Source organism: Vigna umbellata, chromosome 4, assembly GCF_029865625.1.
Source record: "Vigna umbellata cultivar VRB3 chromosome 4, Vumbellata_1.0, whole genome shotgun sequence".
Classification (NCBI taxonomy): domain Eukaryota; kingdom Viridiplantae; phylum Streptophyta; class Magnoliopsida; order Fabales; family Fabaceae; genus Vigna; species Vigna umbellata.
Window position 1 is genome coordinate 52,866,430 of NC_142168.1, and position 6,490 is coordinate 52,872,919.

The following is a 6,490-nucleotide window of genomic DNA, read 5'->3' on the forward strand; positions in this document are numbered from 1 at the left end:
TTTGAGTGAGTTAAGGTTTAGAAAACAAAGCTGTGTTTGGATTACAAAATTGCAATTGTAGGAGGTACGCACATTATTCTTTCATTTTGCTTCCGCTGTTTTTGATCTGAATGTGTTACCATAATGTTAATATAACATGTTTAGGTCAATTTTATACTCTGCTATTTTATCATTGTTCATTCCTCTACCTTGTATGTTTTCGTTGATTTGGATTTTTTATTTATGGGCTTTATTATTTTGATTCATTTAATGCAAACAAAAATCCCAAATTAACGTTAAACTTGATTACATTTTTTTGTAATCTTAAACGGAGCTTTTATATTTAAAAGCGAAAATAAAATTGAAACCGGGTCAAGATCCTTCTAAAGCTTGAAGATGATGAACAATTTTTGTTTGTTCGTCACGTTTCATGTTTTCTCTCTCTCACGTTTCAGGATTTTTTTATCCATTGAAAAATCCTTTTTGCTTTTGTTCATTTGTTTAGTTATATAAGAAGAAACCCTGTTTCTGCGTTTCAATTTTTGGGTCAATTCATGACCTGTTACAATATTGTAACTTTTCTTGACGCGTGTCTCCATGTTAATAGCTGGGCTTAGGAAAATTTCTCAGTTTTCCCCTTTACAAAATTGCAGGCGTAATTAATTATTGAACACTGTGCCCATTAAGCCAAGGGGTCTTACACACGTGTATTTATTTGAACCTTAATTGTTAGATTTGACATGCACACATAATCATATTGATTGAAAGGGTTTCTGCAGTCTCTAAACCCTATTATTTTCTTGGTTTTTGCACGTTGCAAAATTATAAAGAAAGTGTGTTAATCCTTTCTGCCACGCACTGGAGAATTCAACCATTCTCAAATTGTTTTTTTTATAGGTCATTTTAATGACCTGATGCATCATTATTTCTTAATGCATTGCAGCTTTATTCCTTTTTAGGCAAACTTTAATGGCTATACGAGAATGGTGTTATATGTTTAATTGATATTTAATTAATTTTTTTAATATTTATTTAACATATAAATTGAATACGTAACATATATAATATATGTTTAAATGTTTTTGGATTAGTTAAATATTAATTAAAGATATTAAGAATTTTATGTAAATATTTATATATTATTAATGTTTTAGTAGTAATATAATTTTAATAAATTAAAGAGTAGTCACTGCATCTTTAATCAATTAAAATTGTATATAAAGTTTTTCTACATGAGAAACATTAGTTGTAAATAATTAGATTTAATATGATAAAATCTATCCATAGGAATTTTTTCATATTTATATGATTAATTAGGATAAAATATTAAATTATATTTTTTAATTTACCAACAGGAATTAAGAAAAAGGAACATAATTTGATAGTTTTATCATTAAGATAATGAGTCTAATTGAGTAAGACTGTAGACCACAAGCAAGTTTTATGTTAATAAACTCATTGGCAAAGACATGATTGCATTGGTAAAACATGATATTTATTTTAGTCTCAAATTATATAATAAGCATGTAATTTTGAATTTGCAATTTCTCAATCTGTGAATTTTTCTGATATTAAGTGTAGTATTCCCGAGTTGAAAAGAGATAATTATAAGGTTTGGAAGGAAATAGTTCTTCTTTATTTAGGCTGGATGGACATTGACTATGCTATTAGAAAACCAGAACCACCGGGTCTTACTGATACTAGCACTCCAGATGCCATTGATCTTTATGAAAAATGGGAGAGGTCAAATCGTCTCTCCGTAACGTTCATAAAAACCAACATTTTCGCTGGGATCCTGGGTTCAGTTGACCAGTATGAGAATGTCAACGATTTACTAAGGGCTATTGATGAGTAGTTTACAACATCTGATAAATCTCCATTTGCTTTTGTCTGTTACGAATCTAATTTGACTAGTTTTAATCATAACACATGGTGGATTGATTCTGGTTCTACAATCCATGTTTCTAATACCTTGCAGGGTATGCAAAACCTAAGGAGGCCAGTGGGAAGTGAGCAATATATCTACTCAGGGAGTAAGATGAGCTCACATGTGGAGGCCATTGGAACATGTAGATTAGTTTTAAGTAGTTGTTTTGTTTTGCATTTGGAAAAGACATTTTACGTTCCTTGTTTTTCTAAGAATTTTATTTCTGTTTCAAGACTTTATACCTTTGGGTTTTTCTTTTAATTTTTCAGATTTTGGTTTTACCTTAATGAATAAATCTAAAGTTGTTGGTTTTGGTGAATTGTGTGATGGTCTTTATTCCATTATTTTTGCAAAACAATATCGTTATGATTCTATGCACGTTACTGTCGGGTTAAAAAGATGTGTTATGATTGAGGATTCTTTTGTTTTATGGCACAGTAGATTGAGACATATCTCCATTGAGAGAATTAAGCGATTAGTAAATGAAGGAGTACTTAGTACTTTGGATTTTACTAATTTTGAGACTTGTGTGGATTGCATAAAGGGTAAGCAAACTAACAAGTCTAAAATTGGTGCTAAGAGGAGTTCAAGTTTACTAAAAATTATTCATACAGATATTTGTTGTTCGGATATGGACCCAAGTAGTCCGAAATACTTCATTACCTTTATAGATGACTACTCACGTTATATGTATCTCTACTTACTTCGTTGGATGCCTTTAAAATTTTTTAGGCTGAAGTTGAGCTACAATGCGGAAAGTAAATAAAGATTGTGAGATCAGATAGGGGTGGAGAGTATTATGGTAGATACACGGAGAATGGACAAGCACCTGGTCCGTTTGCGAAGTTTCTTCAAGAACATGGAATTGTTGCCCAATACACTATGTCTGGTTCTCCAAATCAGAATGGTGTGGCAGAAAGAAGGAACAAAACTTTAATGGACATGGTGAGAATTATGAGGAGTAGTAATTCAAAACTTCCTTAATTCTTGTGGACTGGAGCACTAAAGACGGTTGTGTATATATTAAACTGAGTCCCAACCAAGGCCGTCCTAAAGACACCGTTTGAGTTATTCAAAGGTTGGAAACCAAGTTTGCGACAGATACGCGTTTGGGGATGTCCGTCTGAAGTGAGAATTTATAATCCATAAGAGAAGAAACTAGACCCAAGGAATATTAGTGGGTATTTCATTGGATATGCTGAAAAGTCTAAGGGATATTGATTCTATTGTCCATCGCATAACACTAGGATTGTGGAGTCAAGAAATGCAAAATTTCTTGAGAATGACTTGATTAGTAGGAGTGATCAGTTTCCAAACATTAGGAATGATAGGGATCACTATGAAGCTCAACCCTCCAGCTCAAGTGATAGATTGGTTATCATTCACACCCCTCAAACATAAATGGGTGTTAGATAAACAATAATTGAAGCTTCACAACCTGTTGAAAATGACCTAACATATCAAGTTGCTAATGAGGAACAACAAGGTGATGTTGAACAACCTACTGAACAGTTGCTTGAGCAACAATTTCCTTAAGAAAATGATGAGGCAACATTAAGAAGATCTACTAGAGTTAAAAGGCCAGCAATTACTAGTGATTATGTAGTGTATTTGCAAGAAGTTGACTATAATATTGGAGCTGCAAATGATCCTGAAATGTTTTCACAAGCCATGGGTTCTAAAGAATCAGACCTATGGTATGACGCCATGAAAGATGAGATGGATTCTATGGCATCCAACAACGTCTGGGAGCTCGTTCAGTTGCCTAATGGTGTAAAATCCATTGGATGTAGATGGGTCTTTAAACCTAAGAAAGACTCAAAAGGCAACATTGAGAGACATAAGGCAAGATTTGTTGCCAAAGGGTTCACTCAGAGAGAAGGAATTGACTACACATAGACCTTTTCTCCTGTATCTAAGAAAGATTCCTTTCAAGTAATTATGGGAGTAGTAGCTCATTTTGATTTTGAGTTACATCAAATGGATGTGAAAACAACATTCCTTAATGGTCATCTGGAAGAAGAGGTTTACATGAAAAAACCTGAAGGATTCTCTTCTAAAGACAATGAACACTTTGTTTGCAAGCTTAATAAATCCATCTATGGATTAAAACAAGCCTCCCGCCAATGGTATCGAAAATTTCATGATATTATCACTTCATTCGGTTTTGAAGAAAACATCATGGGTCAATGTATATACCAAAAGGTCAATGTGAGTAAGATTTGTTTCCTTGTATTATACGTGGATGATATTTTGCTTGCAACCAACGATAAAGTTTTGCTATTGTTAACCCTCGGCAAGTGTAACTGAATCGTATAAAGTAATAATAAATGGTAAAACCAAGTATTGTTTCCCAAAGGACTCACGACCTAAATAGTTATGTGATTTGTTGATTAAATTAGACTTATGAACAAATTCTTGTAGATTTAAATGCAAATACTAAAAAGTAAATATGAATGCATGTATTGATCAATTCAAAAGAAGCAAAACGTGTTTGAGATATATGGAATGATAATGTATTTGGGGGTTTTCAATTCATCCTATCCACTCTCATGTATTCAAGAATTCATCTTCTTCATTAATGTTAATGTCACTTTCTAATTTACCTTAACCCAATGTGTTGGTGAAGAAAGCCTACTCCTAATTACTAGTTTACAATGTCTTGTCTCCCTAGCAATTATTCATGCATTACATTCACATAGAAGCTTAAAGGCAACCAATCCTCCTATCCCTATGTCTAGGCAATATTACTATTGGGAGAATTTCTTCATGTCTAGATTTATCTATATGTGTCCATGCAAATAAAATCAATGATCATGCAATTGAATGAGTTAAACAAAGCATGCATAGAGTATAGAAGAAAAACCCTAACAATTAATGAAAGAAAGCATATGAATTAAAGAACCAATTCAATACATGAGAGTTTCAAAGGATTACATTGATTCTTCAACAACAATGAAGGTTTAGTTCACTATAATCATGGTGAAACTAGATGAAAAATAATGAAAGAATGAAAGATAGAACCCTAGAATTTGAAGAGTGGAGCTTGAGCATCCAAAATCCTTCTTCAATGGGTGAAGAAAGTGTGATTTTGCTTCGTTATGCCAAAAGATCCTAACCCTAGGTCGACTTAAACCTTATATAGACTCCTAAATATTACAGAAAAATGGCCCAAGGCCCATTAAAATGGCACTCAGTGGTAATTATCGCTCAGCAATAAATTCGGTTCTTCTATTTGACGCTCAGCTACAGTTTTGCCCCTCAACGGTGACTGCGGGACTTTAGAGTGCCGCTCAGCGGTAATTTCTGCTGAGCGGTACTTACGACTCTTCTTTTATTTTCTTCCTTTTCTGACTCCAACTTATGGCTACTTCACTTCTTCCATTCAATTCATCTTAAAACATGCAAAAACAAGGAAAACCAAGCATAAAACCCATCCAACTCTCTTATTTCCAAAACATAAGCAAAAGCATGATTACAAGCTAGTTTCTAAGTCATAAAGGTTGTCTTTAAGGTCAAAATTAAGTCTAAAAATAATAGTTTTTCAACTGTTATCAGCTATATGAAGTGAAACAATTTCTCTCAAAGAACTTTGACATGAAGGATATGGGAGAGGCATCTTATGTCATTAGCATTAAGATCCGTAGGGAAAAATCTCGAGGCATTTTGGGTTTGTCTCAAGAGACCTATATCAACAAAGTTTTAGAGAGGTTTAACATGAAGGATTGTTCACCAAGTGTAGATCCCATCGTGAAAGGTGATAAACTCAATTTGAATCAATGTCCGAAAAACGATTTTAACGGGGAACACATGAAGAATATTCCATATGCTTCAGCTATTGGAAGCCTTATGTATGCTCAGGTTTGCACTAGACCTGACATTGCATATGTTGTTGGAGTTTTAGGAAGATATCAGAGTAATCCAGGTGTTGACTACTAGAAAGCTTCAAAGAAGGTAATGAGATATCTTCAAGGGACAAAAAATTACATGCTTATATATAGACGAACTGAATGTTTAAAAGTGATTGACTACTCCGATTCAGCTTATGCTGGCTGCGTTGATTCACGAAAATCAACATCTGGTTATATTTTTATGTTAGCTGGTGGAGTTGTATCTTGGAGAAGTGCCAACAGACATTAACTGCTACTTCTACTATGGAAGCTGAGTTCGTTTCTTGTTTTGAGGCTACCTCGCATGGTGTATGGTTAAAGAGTTTCATTTCTGGGCTTAGAGTTGTGGACTCTATTTCTAGGCCATTAAAGTTGTACTGTGACAACTCTGCTGCGGGGTGGATGTCGAAGTAAGCACATCGACATCAAATACTTAGCCATCAGAGATCATGTTAAGGAAAAGAAAGTGGTCATTGAACACATAAGCATTAAGTTGATGATTGTTGATCCTTTAACTAAAGGCATGTCAGCAAAGAATTTTAAGGATCATGTAGTGCAAATGGGACTTGGTTCCACGATGTAATTTCATTATCAGTACATTTATTATTTTCAATGAAACTCTTGTTCAGTTTGATGTTTTTCTCATATGTTTTTGTGCACATTTATTTTGAGAAGATATCATTTAGTTTTGATC